General features: G+C 35.3%; 1 pseudogene; it reads right to left on the bottom strand.

Moving 5' to 3' along the window:
- Window positions 1-12,368: 12,368 nt before the first annotated feature.
- LOC133793298 (small nucleolar RNA R71) lies at window positions 12,369-12,467 on the bottom strand (annotated as a pseudogene).
- Window positions 12,468-20,096: the final 7,629 nt, after the last annotated feature.

A 20,096-nucleotide genomic window follows, 5' to 3' on the forward strand; every position in this document is an offset into this window, starting at 1 on the left:
ATTTAGAACTAGGTTTGTAATCGAGTTGCCTTCGGGCAAAGTAGTTCTATCATCACGGATAGTACGAGGCGTGCCGATCAAGATTGAGGATGTAGAATTAAAAGGAGACCTGATAGAAATGGAGATCAAGGACTTCGATGTGATACTAGGCATGGACTGGTTACAACCATCGACTGCAAACGCAAGAAAGTGACGTTCGAGACTCCTGACGGCCAGAGACTATGCTTCATGGGACAAGTTTCAGGATTATTCACGCTGCTAATATCATCTCTCAAAGCTCAAAGGATGATGGAAAAAGGATGTCAAGCATTCTTAGCTAGCATCACAGACATAGTAAAGGAAACACCACTTAAAGTTGGAGACGTCCGCATTGTACGAGAATTCCCAGAAGTACTTCCCGATGACTTACCAGGGTTTTCGCCGACTCGGGAAATTGACTTCATGATAGAATTAGTATCGGGCATTGAGCCTATCTCCAAGGCACCATACCAGATGGCACCTATAGAACTCCAGGAGTTAAAGACGCAGCTACAAGAACTCCTAGACTTGGCCTTCATTAGACCAAGTCATTCGCCATGGGGAGCACTGGTTCTATTTGTGAAGAAGAAGGACGGAAGCATGTGGATGTGCATAGACTACTGCGAGCTGAATAAGGTAATGATTAAGAATAAGTACCTGCTACCCCGGATTGACGGCTTATTTGATCAACTCCGAGGTGCGACCGTATTTTCAAAGATTGATTTACGGTTTGGGTTACCATCAGCTCAAGGTGCGGGGAGAGGATATTCATAAGACATCTTTTAGAACTCGTTATGGGAATTACGAGTTCTTAATTATGTCTTTCGGTCTTACCAACACTCCAACCGCGTTTATGGACTTAATGAATAGGGTCTTCAACGACTACTTAGATAAATTCATCGTACTGTTCATCGATGACATCTTAGTATACTCCAAGGATGAAGTCGAGCACGGGGAACATTTGAGGTTAATCCTATCGCGACTAAATGAGTATCAACTCTATGCCAAGTTCAATAAATGCGAGTTTTGGCTTTCGCAAGTGGCGTTCCTCGGGCACATTATATCCAAGGATGGAGTTCCAGTAGACCCATCAAAGGTAGATGCTATGAAGGATTGGCCAAGACTGAAGAACGCTTACGAAGTAAGAAGCTTTATGGGATTAACAGGTTCTTATAGGAGGTTCATAGAGGGCTTTTCTAAGATAGCCACTCTGCTCACCAACCTGACCTGGAAACAGAAAAGATTCAACTTGAATCATAGATGTGAAGAAAGCTTCCAGTTGCTTAAGGACAAGCTATGCTCAGCACCAGTACTCTATGTACCGACACCAAACGACAAGTTTTTAGTTTACTGTGATGCGTCGAAGCAAGGGTTGGGTTGTGTGCTGATGCAGAATGACAAGGTGATAGCCTACGCCTCAAGGCAGCTGAAGGAGTACGAGCAACGCTACCCAACTCGCGATATGGAGTTGGCAGCAGTGGTCTTTGCGTTAAAAATCTGGCACCATTATCTTTACGGAGAACAGTGTGAGATTTATATGGACCACAAAAGTTTAAAGTACTTCTTTACTCAGAAGGAGCTTAACATGAGGTTGCGCAGGTGGTTAGAGCTAGTGAAGGATTATGACTGTGAAATCCTATACCACCCAGGAAAGGCAAATGTAGTTGCCGATGCGCTAAGTAGGAAGAATTATGGAAGTTTAGCAGCACTAGCCGGAATAGAAAAGCCGCTCCAGCAGGAGCTGATCAATGCCGGAATAGAAGTAGTTGTCGGAAAGCTGGCTAACTTGTATATCCAGTCAAATTTGCTCAAAGATATACGGATTGGGCAAAGGCATGACGAGACACTAGTGGCACATATGGATGCTGTCAGAGAAGGCAAGGCCACAGATTTCTCAATATCAGGTAAAGGATTATTTATATATAAGGATCGGGTATGCGTGCCAGATAATCAAGGGATTAAGATGGCGATTCTAGAAGAAGCGCACAATACCCCGTACTCAGTTCACCTAGGGTCGACCAAGATGACTCCCGACATCAAGGCAATGTATTGGTGGCCAGGGATGAAGAAGGACATAGCAGAATTTGTGTCTAAGTATTTAGTATGCCACCAAGTGAAAGCAGAGCATCAGCAACCTGCAGGCTTATTGGAACCGCTTAGCGTACCAGAATGGAAGTGGGATGATATAGCTATGGATTTCGTGATGGGTTTGCCACGAACAAATAGGCAGCATGATTCAGCTTGGGTAGTAATAGATAGACTAACCAAGTCCGCTCATTTCCTTCCTGTTAAGACTTCATACACGATGGATCAATACGCAAACATCTATGTCCAAGAGATAGTACGGTTGCATGGATTCCCGAAGACAATAGTGTTAGATAGAGGATCGGTGTTTACATCGAGATTTTGGGGAAGTTTACAGCAAGCCATGGGTACTAAGTTAAGTCTTAGTGTAGCTTTTCAATCTCAGAAAGATGGTCAGTCCGAGTGTACGATACAGATTTTAGAGGATTTGCTACGCGCTTGTGTACTTGATTTCAGAGGATCATGGAATAAGTACTTACCGCTGATAGAGTTCTCCTACAACAATAGCTACCAGTCAACGATTAGGATGGCACCTTATGAATTACTTTATCGAAGAAGGTGTCGATCGCCGCTTCATTGAGACGAGGTAGGAGAAAGGCAGCTTCTCGATCCCGAAGCTGTTAGAAAAGCACAAGAAGCAGTAGTGCTGATTAGACAGCGTATGCTTGCTGCTCAAAGCCGTCAGAAAAGTTATGCGGATGCCAAGCGATGCAATGTGGAATTCAAAGTCGGAGATCAAGTCTTCCTAAAGATATATTCTATGAAAGGTGTGAAGAGGTTTGGGAAGAAAGGCAAGCTTAGTCCCCGTTTTATAGGTCCTTTTAAGATATTGGACAGAGTGGGAACAATTGCGTATAGATTAGCCCTACCACTAGCTCTAGCAGATATTCACAACGTGTTCCACATCTCAATGCTACGCAAGTATGTGTCAGACCCATCTCACGTCCTCAAGTACGATACGATAACACTCTAGAAAGACTTGAGTTACGAGGAATGACCGGTTAGCATCCTGGATAGAAGGGTGAAGCAGTTACGGTCCAAGAATATTCCAATAGTCAAAGTCCTATGGAGTAATAGTTCTGAACCAGAGGCAACGTGGGAATTGGAGGAGGACATGCAAGGACGATATCCAGAATTATTTGGTAAGTAAATTTCGAGGACGAAATTATTTTTAGTAGGGGAGAATTGTAGAGTCCAAGAAATTTACTTAGCTAGTTAGATAGTAGTAATATCAATAATAGCTAGTAGTAGTTATAGTATGTCTATGACTGTGGATTTTGGTTCAAGCCGGGACTTAGTTGGACACTCGTCGCAACACTTGTAGATTTTATAAGTTTAACCTACAGTTTAAGAATATTAATTCTAACCTAAGGTTTGATTAATATGACTGATTATGAAGATGATATTTATTATACTGTAAGGTTTAGATAGACCCAATAAGATAATGACATTTTTCATGTGCATGATTATTAAGAATTAAAGTATTTTTGAGGAATAGTTTATTAAGAATAATATTTGAATGTCCCAGAATCTGCCAGCAGCTTTGAAATCGTTATAGGACTCAGTCAAACCTATTTACTCAATTCAAATTAGGCTGAAAAAGTGTAATTACATGTATGATATTTCAGCGTATGCCGATATATCGCAGCTCTAGGGGGCGATATATCGCCACTCGGGGAATACGAAAACACGTGAACTTCGCACGAACACTTCGACGAGCCTCAGGAATATGAGCCCAGGAGATATATTGGCTCTAGGGTATCATTTTTGAATAATTTTGAAACCGAGCTCATTTTAATCCTTAACCTCTTGATAAGTCCGGACTCTTTTTGACTGAGTCTTTAGCCTCTGCTGAACGATTATTAAAAAAAAAATCAATTAAAAAGTCATTATTTTTCTTCAAGCTAAATGAGGATCTTTTCATTTTTGAACTCTATAAATAGGACCTAGTACCCAGCCATTTCTTTCATTCATCAAGCTGAGTTCAGAGCCTTCAAGCTGCTAGGTTTACTTTAGAGTGTTAAACACTTGGGTTGGGGTTAGAAGCTTTATCATTCTAAGCTTATTAAACACTTGGGAAGTAAGGATAATAGTGTGTATTTCGATGTCGAGGTGTAGTTCAGTTATAGTGCATTCAAGGTATTCCTAATTCTAGTTCCTTTCTGTATTGTTTCATTAGTTTTTATAGTTTTTCTCTACTCAATTCCTAACTCGCTGTTTTCATTCGTGGTTAGGCACCTAAGTTCTTTGAACTTGAGGTTCTTGTTGGCTAGTGTGGACGCCCAAATCCCACCAAGGCAAAATATGAGGGTCATGTGAGGCCCTCGGGCCACCACCGTCTCGGGAAGTCATCACACTATCACGCCACGAATCTAGACCCGTGCCTTACAGGATCATTGCCATATAGCCCCCATTTCCGAGACATAGACGCGAAGCTGCCCTGACCTCGCTCAGACGTCCAGCACGACGCCGTGGGCGTCGCTCGGCCACCCGTGCGCGACGCCCCATGGCCTCGCTCGGCACCCGCGCGCGACGCCTCCTGGCCTCGCTCGGCCCCTGCGCGCAGCGCCTCCTGGCCTCGCTCGGCCCCCGCGCGCAGCGCCTCCTGGCCTCGCTCGGCCCCCGCGCGCAGCGCCTCCTGGCCTCGCTTGGCCCCCCGCGTGCACGATGCCTCCTGGCCTCGCTCGGCCCCCGCGCGCAACGCCCCTTGTCATGGCCCAGCTGCGAAGCCCGCGCTCAAGCCTCGCACTAGCCGTCTCACGTCCAAGGGCCTCGCCATAGGCCAAAGTGGCCTCGCCTCATAGGCCGAAGTTGCCTCGCCAAATAGGCCCCGTGGTGGCCTCGCCCATGCCCACGGGGTGGCCTCGCCAGATAGGCTCCGTGGTGGCGGCCTCGCACATAGCCTCATGGGGGTGACATCCGCAACACATTCAGCCCCATGAACAGGCAAGAGAAGAGCGCCATCAATAAGCCTTCCGAGGGGGCCTCACGAAGGGATGAGAGCTACGTCACCTAGTGGCCACATGAGTAGAGCCATGCACCAAGGGTCCCATTCCTTACACCCAGAGACCCCTACGCTTAGAGGCCCCAGTACGAGTCGAATGGAACATACTTGTACGACCTAGTACTGAGTACGGACATCCGTATCAGTGGGACTGCTGGGATAAGAGTTATGGCCCATACGTCTACGACCAAGGGTCAGAGTCGACACCACTACCACTTGCGCCACTACGCCTGCCGCCATTCATCAGATATGGGTACAGACAAGTAGTGGAGACATCCTCCTGACACCTGCTCCTATGCTGATGTACGACCACAACCTCTGAAGCCACTCCCCTGACATAGTACTTATGTACCATTTGGTCTCCTGGACCACTATGTACCTAAGGCCATTAGAGCCTACTATAAAATGAACTGGAACACCACTTGAAAGGGGGTTGGGAAATTTACTGCAGCAAAGGCTTGAGAGTGAATAAAAGATTGATTTCTCCATTGTTATTCTATCATTGTTCTTGAGTTATTACTTAGATTTCTATAGCATTTCTATTGACGATCCTTACTTGATAATTTTTTCCAACTCAACTTAGTTGACGAGTTCTCACCGTCAACAGCAAGTACCTTCTCGGATGTTTAGTTCATTCCTTTTCATCTCTTTCTTTTAGAATACTCACCTTTCTCATTAATGGTTTTTAGGAGTGTTCCAAAATCCCGTCCTTGTTCTCACATCCCGGTAATTGGTAAGGAAAATAGGATAGTATTATATGCTTATATGATTATGCTATAGTATGTTTTTATATGTTATGATTATGCTATAGTATGTTTTTTATATGTTATATGTTTTGGGGCTTATAGTTGCTTAAATAGCAAACCCCAACACTTTTATGTTTTAGGGCTTATAGTTTCTTAGCTAGCAAACCTCATTGTAGTATGAGGCTTATAGTTGCTTAGTTAGCAAACCCCAATAGTTACCATGTACATGGGTTAGAATTATGATATATGTTTATAGAATATGTTATATGTTTATAGCTTATGTTTATGTATATGAATCATGCTTGTAGTAGATTTTCCTTGCTGGACATTAGGCTCATTCCTTTGTTTTATATGTGCAGGAAAATAGTATGGTGGCGGGAAGATTCTTGGCAGCTTGGGATTGTGTATTGAGGGAGAATGGAATCGGTGGATTGCGTGAATGATTCGATGATGAAGTTGTTTAAGTCTTTTAAATTATGATTTCTACGTATTTTCGCACTTAATATTGTAACCATTTTATTTAAGATTTAAATTATGTTATGTTTTATTTTCAAAATAATGGGATCCCATATCCTACCCCGAACTTTATGTATTTTAACCTTGGTTTTACAGTTTTTAATAAAGTTATGACTATTTTGTATGTAAGTTTTCTTAAGAATAATGTCTATGTATAAGTAGTTTTAATGGTCAAAAGTCTAGAATAAGTTGGGTCATTACACACAATTTTAGTAAAATCAATTCAACAATCAACTTTGATCTATACTATTGCAATTAGCCATAATCAATAATTAACACAATCAAAATACCATATACATGTTAAATCTTAACAATTTATTCCATCAAAACAACATATTTCATATGCATCCATAATTCATTGATCTCCACAAAAATAAACAACACATGCTCAAGAATCAAAAGGATTTTATGTTGACGTTGTAGTGTATTAAGAAATAATAAGGCAGATTAGTGCTTAATGGTAAACCGTAATGAAAAATAAACATAATTCACTCAAGAACACAAAACTTTTACGTGGTTCAGTGGTTAAAATCCACCTAATCCACGAGTCAATATTATTGCTCTTTTTCTCTCTATTTTGGCAGAGTTTTGGTATTACAGAATAATGGTCCCCTTTCCTGTCCAATATTCCCAATATTTATAGGGGAATTGATAACTCTACAAAATAGAGTTATTTTACCATATTTTATATGCTAATTGTTGCTTAGTTCTTGAGTTTTTAATTGATTTAGTAAGTATTTAAGTAATTTTAAATTTATTAGTCTTATCATGATTTTATATATTTTTGTGTGTTTTTATAGATATTTTATTATAATATGTTGTAGTTTAAATTATTTGTAATTAATATAGTTTAGTTAGAAGTAAAAAAAAGTGCACTTTTGTGGATCTTTAATGATAAATTAAATTAAGTCTTAATTAAGTATTTTCAAATAATTAATATGATTTATTTATAATTGAAAATATTTGATTGTGATTTAATTTATTTTTATATTGTAGGAATTATGTTGTATCTTTTTTGTATTTGAAAAATAAAGAGAAAGAAAGGAAAATGACATTTTTGAAGAGGAAATAACAAAAGAAAATTGGCACAAGGCCCATGCTCCAGCTCACTCAGCCAGCCCCTTGGGCCGCACCAGCCCAGGCCCGTCAACCTTCAGTCTCTGCCTCCAGCTGCTGCAGCTCTCCTGCCAGACCACAGGCCCACCTCCTGAAGACCCTCGACCCAGCTACCTCCTGAAGCTACCATGCCTTAACCATACACCAGGCCCAACCCGCCTGCAGCTTCGGCCCACACCAGGCCTCCCTGTGCTAGCACCTAGCCAAGCTCAAGCACCCTTCGGCCTAGCCAGGCCCAACCGAGCTTAGCAGCCTCCCAGCCGCCTGAACCACCTGGCCTAGCCACCCAACTAGCCACCAACACCCTTCTCTTGAGCCCACAATGTACCCTTGTCCCCTTTGCCCAAAAATGCCAACTTTTTATCCAATTTTTTTCACATATTTCACCACAAAAATCATCATAACACCCTATAATTTACCCATTTATGCCATATTTACTTTATTTAATTAATATAATCAATTTAATTAATTTAAGTTGATTATTTCAATACTCTCATTTTGGCTATAAATATGCAATTTCAAGACAATTTTAAGTGCTTAATTTTTGGGTTACCATATTCTTTTCTACAATTTTCTCTCTACCATTTTCTCTTCCATTTTGGGGTTTTTCAAGAGCATTTTCAAGTATGTATTTTTTTTATTTTGTAATTTCTGCTCTAGTTATGTGCTTCTAATTTTTTTCATAAGATTATTAAGATCATGATGAAGCAACTTGTAACTAGATAATATTTATGTTGTATGTTGATTTCCCTTGTAATGCAACAAAGTTGATGGATTTTTCTTCTTCATATATGTCTTTCATCTTTAATATCTCATATTTTGGATTGTTAGATAATATTGCACTTTGTTCTTCATTTTGCAAAACATAATATTCTTTGTGTAAGATGTGTCATTAAATTGTACACATCCAATGCTTAGAACAAAAATACTATGTTTTTCCTTATAAATAATGTTATTTGATTTTTTGTTGTTTCATTAGGTTGATTCACATTAAATACTTTGAAATTATACTTTTTGAAAAGTGAAGAAAACCCTATCTTTTTAGAAGTAATTTGTGCTTAAAATTATAAATCTATTTGGAAAATGATAGTTTGACTTATTTTTACTATCACTAAAACTTGGGAATCAATATACTAATAAGTATTATTAAACTTACATTGTAATGACCCAACTAATTCTAAGACCTTGGACCATTAAAACTACTAGACTTAGCTGCTATTTTTGAGAAAAAATACATAAGAAATATTCACAACTTTATTAAATACTCCAAAGTAAATATTGAAATACACAAATGCGGGGTATGGGATCCAATTGTTTTAAAATAAAACATAACTTTAAACTAAAGGAAAATGTTTACAAAGCTAAATGCGAAAAATACATAAAAACATAATTTAAAGAGACTAAAAATAATGTCGTCCTCAAATCGTCACGCAGCCCATCGAATCCCTTCATCCTTAATACACAAGCCAAGCTACTACGAATCCTTCCACCCATATCTATTTTCCTGCATACATTAAAAATAAAGGAGTGAGCCTAATGCCCAGCAAAGAAAATCTACTAGCACATATAGCATAAAACATAAACATAAGACTACAAAATATATGACTATAAAACATGCATTATAATGGCCATCATAATTCTTGGGGCTTGCTAGCTAAGCAATCATATGCCCATAAATTTACGGGGCTTAGTTATCTAAACAAGTCATATAAATTTATGGGGCTCGTTATCTAAACAATCATATGCCCAATGAATATTTTATTGGGACTTGTTATCTAAACAAGTTGTATGTTTGTTATCTAAAAAAATTATGTGATTGTTATCTAAACAATTTATATGCTAAAAAAACTAAAACATATCATACATAAATCATAGCATATATCAAAACATAAACGCATACAAAATCTATCATATTTTCCTTACCAATGCCGGGATTTTTGAGAACAAGGACGGGATTTTGAACACTCCTAAAACCAACAATAAGAATGGTGAGTATTTCTATAGATAAGAGATGATAAAGAAGAGAACTAAACCATCAAGAAGAAACTTACCGAAAAGAAACCTTAAGTTCAAAGAACTTAAATACCTAACCAAGAATGGAAAACAACGAGTTAGGATTTGAGTAAAGAAAACTAAAGGAAACTAAAGAACCATACATAAATGAACTTAAGATTAGGAATACCTTTGAATGTAATAGAACCAAACTACACCTTGATATTGAAAACACACTATTTATCTCACTTCCCAAGTGTTTACAAAGCTTAAGATGTTAAAGCTTTTATCCCAACCTAAGTGTTTATCACTCTATAGTAACCCTAGCAGCTTGAAGGCTCTAAACACAGCTTGAAGAATGAGAAAAATGGTTGGGTACTAGGTCCTATTTATAGAGTTCATGGTGTGAAACTACCTCCTTTTAGCTTGAATAAAAATAATGAATATTAATTGAAAAATATTTGAATATTTGTTCAACAGGTGCTGAAGACTCAGTCAAAACGTTCAAAAGCTAGTCAAGAGGTTAAAGAATGAATCAAGCTCAGTTTCTACAACATTTGAAAATGTAGTCCTAGGGCCGATATATCGCCTGGCCCTATGTCCTGAGTGCTTGTGGTTTCGACCATGCGAAGTTGATGTGTTTTTCGTATCCTCCGTGTGGCGATATATCGCCCCTATAGCTGTGATATATCGGCATACGTTGACATATTAGACATGTAATTGCACTTTATCAGCTTAATTTGAATTGATTAATCAGGTTTTACTGAGTAATACGAGATTCCAGCAAGTTCTGGAAGGGTCTAGGGCTTCTAGAAAGTTATATTTTGAATTATCCACTTAAAATGCTTAAATCCTCAAATAAACAAGATTGTGACAATTGTCATGCTGGAAGATTCTAGAGTTTCTAGAACTTTCTTTCATTTAAACTATAATTAAATCCTTAAATAAACATGCACACGACAAGTGTCATGATCTTATTAATTCTATCTAAACCTAATATTATAATAAATGACATCTTTATAATCAGCTATATTAATCAAACCTTATGTTATAATTAATATTCTTAAACTATAGGTTAAACTTATAAAATCTATAAGTGTTGCTACAAGTGTTCAACTAAGTCTCAGCTTTAACCAAAATCCACAATAACTATCATACTGTAACTACTACTATCTAACTAGCTAAGTAAAGTTTTGGGATTCTACATACATTTTGTGGATTATAGTATCTTAATACTCTTTCCTTTTAACACTTATTGTCAAAATCATTATTGGTTTATTTTTATTCTCTTAAATAGCTTTATTTTAAATAATTTATTTTATGTTCATGATATTAAATCTCATCAACCTTTGGAGCTAGGTTAGAATTTATTAATTTTAGTTTAAAATAGTTTTCTTTTTTATTTTACATAACTCATTTGGGTTCGATTTCTTGCTTACACGAACACTATATTTCATATATGATTCGTGCGCTTGTGAGTTATAAATTTTTAAAACATACTCGTTTTGGGTCCATCAAGTTTTTGGTGCCGTTTCCGGGGAGTTGCAAGAAAAGAAACGAAATTTATCTCAAGGTTAGTGAATTCTTCTACTAGTTATTTAATTTTTGTGCCTTAAGAAAAAAACACTATATATACAAAAATATAAAAAAAATTCTATATTTATATAAAAACTAAAAAAAAGGATAAAAAGAAAATTTGGGACGGTTCTACCACCCATAAAAAAAAACTTACTTATATATTTATATTTATTGTTTTTTAGTTGACCACACTTGTGCCTCCTATCAATCTATCTTTTTAATTTTTATAGTTGATGGCACTTGTGTCTCCTAATTTTGTTGTAATTTTGTTATAGTTTTTATTCCTTGTATTTCTTTGTTAGCTGACAACACTTGTGCCTCTTAACCTTTGTTGTAACTTTCTTTATTTATCTTGTTGTAGTTTTTATTTTATTTTATTTTTGCAAGTTATAGTTGATGGCACTTGTGCCTCCTAATTTTTACCTTATTTTTGTTATGGTTGATGGCATGATATGCTTCCCTACTCTTGCCTAAATTGGGATAGTCTTATTTAATTTTGCCTTATTTTTCTTTATCCTTTATCATATTATTGTGTAATTGTGAAAAAAAATACTTGAAAAAAAAAGAGAAACCTAAATCTTGTCCTTTCACCATAAGAAATTTTTGCTTAAAGGAAATTTGAACAAAATCCCCAATCCGCCTCTACTAATTAACCTCGGGGAGTTGTTAGTAGTGTGCGAGTAAGTGGAATTAAATAGGCCCGGGGACAAGTGAACCATAAAAATTATATTGTTGTGAAATCTCTAAAAAAATTCTAAGTATGCTCTGTGGTTGCAGTTTTTACTGATCTTCCACATCAGAAAATTGTTTGTTTGAGATTATCTATGTTACTTTGTGAAGATTGTATGCATCATTGGGAACGTAACTCTAAAAATCGATTAGTAAAAAGACGTTTATCTTTGTGTGAAATTGAAAGTGTTAGTAAAAGTTTAAGCATCATGGAACCAATTGTTAATCCTGTTGATGAAAATGTTGTGCCCGAAAAAAATTTGCTTGAATATTTTGCTTCTATTTCATCTAATGCTCCTTCATGTATTGTTCTTCCAACCATTTCTGCTACCCATTTTGAGCTTAAACCATCAATCATTCAATTGTTGCCATCTTTTTATGGGTGAGATAGAGATGATACTTACATGCATGTCAAAGATTTCTCAGAAATTTCTGATGAGTCGGTCAAACTAAGATTGTTCCCTTTTTCATTAAAATACATATCAAAAGCTTGGTTAAATTTCCTTCCCACGGGATCTATAACTACATGGGATCAACTTTATAATAAATTCTTGTTGAAATTTTTTCTTATGTCTAAAACTGATAGTCTAAGGAGAAAAATCTCCAAGTTTTTTCAAAAAGATAATGAAGAGTTTTATGAAAGTTGGGAAAGATTTATTATTAAAATGTCCTCATCATGGTTTTGAAAAATGGAGACTTGTAAAATATTTTTATGATGGTTTGAACCCCTCTAATCATTAAATGATTCAATCTATGCATACCAGAAATTTTTTAAAATTTCAAGGACAAGAGGCTTGGGACGCCCTTGAAGATTTATCTGTCGATTCACAACAATGAAATTATTTTGATCCTAGGTCTAGGTCAACTAAATCACCAAAAAGAGGAGGAAGGTATGAAGTAAAAGAGGAATTAGACTTAAGAACATCTTTAGACAAATTAGTGAGAAAAGTAGAAGCTTTAGCCATAAGCCAAACCATATATTCTCCAATACAACCAAGAAAAGAGATTTGTTATATATGTTCTAGTCCTTGCCATAATGCCCTGTCATGTCCTTCCTATCAAGAAGCCTTTTCTGAGGAGGCCAATGCTCTTCATGCTTATGGGAAACCAAATGATAGCCCATTTTCATCCACCTACAATCCAAATTGGAGAAACCATCCAAACTTTTCATGGAGACAAAACCAACCTCATGCCCCACAAAATCAACCATATCCTCAACAAAGGAAACCTTACTTAGAAGATACTTTACAACAATTTATGCAATCCACTCAAAAAAATCCTACAAAACCAATCTCAATCAATTACTAAACTCGAGACACAAGTAGGGCAACTCGCCACTACTTTAGCTGGTGGAGAAAAAGGAACATTCCCTAGTCAACCTATCCCTAATCCAAAAGGTCAATATGAGATAGGAAAGTCTAGTCATAATGGAGAGGTCAAATCAATTTCAACTCTTAGGTCCGAAAAGAACATTGTCAAACCCGATTACATACCCGAGGTTGAAAAAGAAAAAGAAAAAGAAAAGAGTCAGCCTTCTAGTTCTAATGACTCTTCAAACAAGGAAAATCCAATCCATCATTTCATTCCAAAAGCCCTATTCCCACAAATATTACTTCCAATTAAAAAATGCAGCCAATATAATGACATCTTAGAAGTTTTCAAACAAGTTAGTATCAATATCTCTTTCTTCGATGCCATTAAACAAATTCCTGCCTACTCTAAATTTTTCAAGGATCATTGTACTGTTAAAAGAAACACTAATATTCCTAAAAATGCATTTTTAACTGAACAAGCTAGTTCCATTATTCAATATAAGTCTTGTTAAATATAAAGATCCTGGGTGTCCCACAATTTCATGCATTATTTGTGATCATTTTATTAACAAGGCTTTGCTTGATTTGGGTGCTAGTGTGAATTTATTGCCTTATTCTGTTTATAAGCAACTTGGTCTTGATGAACTAAAACCTACTTCTATAACTCCTCAATTAGCCGATCATTCTGTGAAAATTCCTAGAGGAATTATAGAGGATGTTTTGATAAAAGTTGATAAATTTTACTTTCCTATTGACTTCATTTTTCTAGATACTCAACCTGTGGAAAATATGCATGATAAAATTCCTATCATTTTAGGTAGACCATTCTTAACTACATCTAATGCCATCATAAATTGTCGTAATGGTGTTTTGAAATTATCTTTTGGATATATGACTGTTGAATTGAATGTATTTAATGTTGTTAAATCTGTTGAGTGTGAGGAAGTGCATGAAGTTAATATGATAGATAGTATTTGTGAAGATGAGATAAATGACTTACTTGACTTTTGTGAAAAATACTTTGGTATGAACTTGCATGTTGATGATTCTAATGATGATGTGAATTCTTTGCTAGAGTCTATACTCTTAAATGAAACCAAAGTTGAACCTTTTTCATTCTTAGATCACGTTCAATCAATTTCTGAGTCTCCAAAATTATTCCTTAAACCTTTGCTAGAAAATTTAAAATGTGCTTTTATTGGAGAGTCTGAAACCTTACTTGTTATCATAGCACCCGCTTTAGATAAATAACAAGAAGATAAATTATTAGATGTCCTTAGAAAACATAAAGAAGCCATAGGTTGGACCATTGGAGACATTAAAGGAATTAGCCCATCCATATGTATGCATAAAATCTATCTAGAAGAGAATGCTAAAACCTCTCGGGAATGTCAAAGAAGGTTAAATCCAAATATGAAAGAAGTGGTTAGAGAAGAGGTCATAAAATTATTAGACGTAGGTATCCTTTACCCTATTTCTGATAGTCAATGGGTTAGTCCAGTTCAAGTTGTACCTAAGAAGTCTGCGATCACAGTTGCTGAAAATGAGAAAAATGAATTAATCCCTACTAGAGTACAAACGAGGTGGAGAGCATGCATAGACTATAGAAAGCTGAATAATGTTACTAGAAAAGACCATTTTCCACTACCCTTTGATCAAATGCTTGAATGTTTAGCTGTCCATGAATATTATTGCTTTCTTGATGGGTATTCGAGATATAACCAAATCCTCATTGGCCCAGAAGATCAAGAAAAGACTACTTTTACATGCCCTTTCAGAACTTTTGCCTATCGTCGCATGCCTTTTGGAATATGCAATGCACCTGCGACTTTTCAAAGGTGTATGATTTCAATTTTTTCTGACATGGTTGAAAGATTTCTTGAAGTGTTTATGGATGGTTTTTCTGTATTTGGTTCTTCCTTTGATGAATGTTTGCACCATCTTTCACTCGTTTTAATTCGTTGCAAAGAGAACAAACTTGTGCTTAACTGGGAAAAATGTCATTTTATGGTTAAAAAATGAATTTTTTAGGTCATGTAATCTCATCCGAGGGAATAGAAGTTGATAAAGCCAAAGTTGATCTTATTTCAAAACTTCCCCCACCTAAAACTATGAAAGAAATTCAATTATTCTTAGGCCATGCCGATTTTATAGAAGATTTATAAAAGACTTTAGCAAAATTTCTTGGCCTTTACGTCATTTACTTGGAAAAGAAAATGCTTTTGTCTTTAATCATGATTTCCATATTGCCTTTGAGAAATTGAAAGATTTGTTGACTACTGCACCCATTATTCGACCCCCTGATTGGAAAATACCTTTTGAAATAATGTGTGATGCTCCTGATTATGCTATAGGTGCTGTCTTAGGACAAAGACTTCAAAAAATACCTCATGTAATTTACTATGCTAGAAAAACTTTAAATGATGCTCATTTAAATTATTCCACAACCGAGAAAGAATTGCTTGCTGTTGTTTTTGCATTGGAGAATTTAGGTCTTATCTGTTAGAATCTAAAATTATTGTCTATTATGATCATGCTGCATTAAAATATCTCTTGTCAAAAAAAGATGCTAAGTCTCGTTTGATCCATTGGATCCTACTTTTACAAGATTTCGACTTAGAAATACGTGATAACAAGGGATCTGAAAATGTTGTTGCTGATCATTTATCTAGACTAGTTGTTGAAACTATACATGATTCCACTCCTATCACTGAAACTTTTCCTGATGAACAATTGATGCATGTTTCTTCCTTGCCTTGGTATGCTACTATTGTTAATTATTTGCTCACTAAAGAAATACCATCTCATTGGTCTAAGCATGATAAATCTAAATTTTATTCTGAGGTGAAAAACTTTATTTGGGATGATCCCTACTTATTTAAATATTGCTCTGATCAAATAATTAGAAGATGCATTCCAAATTGTGACCAATCAAAAATCATATCTTTTTGTGACGATCATGCCTGTGGAGGACATTTTAGTGGTAAGAAAACAACTACTAAAATTTTACAATGTGGTTTTTATTAGCCTACTATCTTTCATGATACATATGTTTATTGTAAAACTTGTGAACGTTGCCAAAATTTAGGAAGTTTAATTAAAAGAAACATGATGCCTTTAAATCCTATTCTTATTATTGACATATTTGATGTTTGGGGCATTAATTTTATGGGACCATTTCCTAACTCTTTTGGTAATCTTTATATTCTTGTTGGAGTTGATTATGTGTCTAAATGGGTTGAAGCTATTGCATGCCACACTAATGACCACAAAGTTGTGCTTCGATTTTTGAAAGAAAATATATTTTCCCGTTTTGGTTCACCACATGCTATCATTAGTGATAATGATACACACTTTTGTAATAAGCCATTTGAACATTTGATGAAACAATATGGCATTACACATAAAGTCTCAACACCATTTCACCCACAAACTAATGGTCAAGTTAAGATGTCTAATAGGGAAGTTGAGCACATTTTAGAAAAAACTGTGAATCCAACTAGGAAAGATTGGTCCTTAAGACTCACTGATGCATTATGGGCGTATCGTACCGCATACAAAATGCCCATTGGCATGTCACCCTACAGACTTGTGTAAGGGAAGGCGTGCCACTTACCTGTTGAGTTAGAACATAGAGCCTTTTGGGCAATTAAGAAGTTAAACTTTTCTTTAGACAAGGCAGGTGAGAAAAGAAAACTTCAATTGAATGAGCTAGACGAAATCATGAATGATGCATATGACTATTCAAAAAAATATAAGGAATGAATGAAATTTTACCATGATAAAAATATTTTGAGAAAAGATTTTTCTCCAGGTCAGAAAGTCCTTTTATACAACTCTCGTTTGCATTTATTCCTGGGAAAATTACGCTCTAGGTGGTCCAGTCCCTATATTGTTTGAGTCGGTTTTCCACATGGGGCTATCGAAATTGAAAATCCTAACAATGGTAATATTTTAAAAGTTAATGGACAAAAATTAAAACCATTTTTAGAATTAAAAACCAATGAAGTGGATGAGATCCTCCTTGAGGATCCTGTTTATCATGCTCTTTGATTCCTATTTGATCTTAATAACTTGTGTTTTATTTGTTTTGTTTGTTTTATGTGTGATTTAATTTTTGTTTGTTGTATCTTTTACTCTCTTGGCGATGCACCATATCGAGCTACGACTATTCTAAATTCTAGCCTCTTTTACTTTTCACATTTTAATTGTGTTTTAACACATTGAGGACAATGTTTAAATTAAGTTGGAGGTATCGAGTTTATATGGTTATTATCATTAGGAGAGTATGTTTTATTGTGTTTTGTGTGGTTTGTTTGAAAGTTAAAAAAAAATCATTTTCATAAAAAGTAAAAAAAAATGGTGATATTTTTTATTTTCAATGATAAAAATCTTGATTGAATTTGAATTGAATTCTCTTAAGAATATGAATAATTTTTAAGATTTGTCTTTAATTATTGGGTCAATTTTGCTTATAACAAAAATTACATTTTTCATAATAAGAACATTTTTTTCCTATAAGTTTAAGTAAAAAATAATTTTAATGAAAACCTCCTTTTTTTTTTAAAAAAAAAAATAAGTGAAATTGACAATTTAATTAATTACATAAGCTTAACTTTTATTCATAATAATTTTTTTTAGAATTATTTTCATTGCGCAATTTTTGAGAAAATCCTTTTTATATCACCAATAAAAAAAATTGTGTGTTTCAAATTTTGTTTTGCTTGAGGACTAGCAAAACTTTAAGTTTGGGGGTGTGATAACTCTACAAAATAGAGTTATTTTACCATATTTTATAAGCTAATTGTTGCTTAGTTCTTGAGTTTTTAATTGATTTATTAAGTTTTTAAGTAATTTTGAATTTATTAGTCTTATCATGATTTTATAGATTTTTGTGTGTTTTTATAGATATTTTATTATAATATATTGTAGTTTAAATTATTTGTAATTAATATAGTTTAGTTAGAAGTAAAAAAAAGTGCAGTTTCATTGATCTTTTATGATAAATTAAATTAAGTCTTAATTAAGTATTTTCAAATATTTAATATGATTTATTTATAATTGAAAATATTTGATTGTGATTTAATTTAATTTTATGTTGTAGGAATTATGTTGTATCTTTTTTGTGTTTGAAAAATAAAGAGAAAGAAAGGAAAATGACATTTTTTAAGAGGAAATAACAAAAACAACATTTGGCACAAGGCCCATGCTCCAACTCACCCAGCTAGCCCCCTTGGGCCGCACCAGCCCAGGCCCGTCAACCTTCAGTCTCTGCCTCCATCTGTTGCAGCTCTCCTGCCAGACCACGGGCCCACCTCCTGAAGCCCCTTGGCCCAGCTGCCTCCTGAAGCTACCATGCCCCAGCCGTACACCAGGCCTCCTTGTGCTAGCACCTAGCCAAGCTCAAGCACCCTTCGGCCCAGCAAGACCCAACCGAGCTCAATAGCCTCCCAGCCGCCTGAATTACCTGGCCCAGTCACCAACACCCTTTTCTTGAGCCCACAATGTACCCTTGTCCCCTTTGCCCAAAAATGCCAACTTTTTATCCAATTTTTCCACATATTTCACCACAAAAATCATCATTACATCCTATAATTTACCCCTATATGCCATATTTACTTTATTTAATTAATCTAATCAATTTAATTAATTTAGGTTGATTATTTCAATACTCTCATTTTGGCTATAAATATGCAATTTCAAGACCGTTTTAAGTGCTTAATTTTTGGGTTACCATATTCTTTTCTACAATTTTCTCTCTACCATTCTCTCTTCCATTTTGGGGGGTTTTCAAGAGCATTTTCAAGTATGTATTTTGTTTATTTTGTAATTTCAGCTCTAGTTATATGCTTCTAATCTTTTTCATAAGATTATTAAGATCATGATGAAGCAACTTGTAACTAGATAATATTTATGTTGTATGTTGATTTCCCTTGTAATGCAACAAAGTTGATGGATTTTTCTTCTTCATATATGTCTTTCATCTTTAATATCTCATATTTTGGATTGTTAGATAATATTGCACTTTGATCTTCATTTTGCAAAACATAATATTCTTTGTGTAAGATGTGTCATTAAATTGTACACATCCAATGCTTAGAACAAAAATACTATGTTTTGCCTTATAAATAATGTTATTTGATTTTTTGTTGTTTCATTAGGTTGATTCACATTAAATACTTTGAAATTATACTTTTTGAAAAGTGAAGAAAAATCCTCTCTTTTTAGAAGTAATTTGTGCTTAAAATTATAAATCTATTTGGGAAATGATAGTTTGAAATATTTTAACTATCACTAAAACTTGGGATTCAATATACTAATAAGTATTATTAAACTTACATTTTGGGATTCGAGTATCTTAGTAATCTTTCCTTTCAACACTTATTGTCAAAATCATTACTGGTTTATTTTTATTCTCTTAAATAGCTTTATTTTAAATCTTTTATTTTATGTTCATGATATTAAATCTCATCAATCTTTGAAGCTAGGTTAGAATTTATTAATTTTGGTTTGAAATACTTTTCTTTTTTATTTTAGACAACTCCTTTGGGTTCGATCTCGTGCTTACACGAATACTATATTTTCATATACGATTCGTGCGCTTGCGAGTTATAAATTTTTAAAACATACCCGTTTTGGGTCCATCAGGAATTCTATGGACAGGTTTGGGTAACCGCATGAGTCAATCATACATTTACATAATGTCTACATTTAATACAAATAATTACCATTTATATTGGGATATGATTTGATAACAAGATAATAGATTCATGTTATCTCGGATAATAAATACGACAGCCTGGTCATAAATAAATGTATAAAGGGGATCCTGAGTCTCTGGGGATCACTGAGTATGCAATATACTAGAATTACCACGAGTTGGATATCTCCTCCAAGCTCGTACTTCGACAACTATTTAATATTCCAAGCTCGCGCTTCACAGCCATCGTATCCTTAGTTCAGGATAAACTCAGGACGCCTAACACCATGTATGACCAC

The sequence above is a fragment of the Humulus lupulus genome, chromosome 7, assembly GCF_963169125.1.
Source record: "Humulus lupulus chromosome 7, drHumLupu1.1, whole genome shotgun sequence".
Classification (NCBI taxonomy): domain Eukaryota; kingdom Viridiplantae; phylum Streptophyta; class Magnoliopsida; order Rosales; family Cannabaceae; genus Humulus; species Humulus lupulus.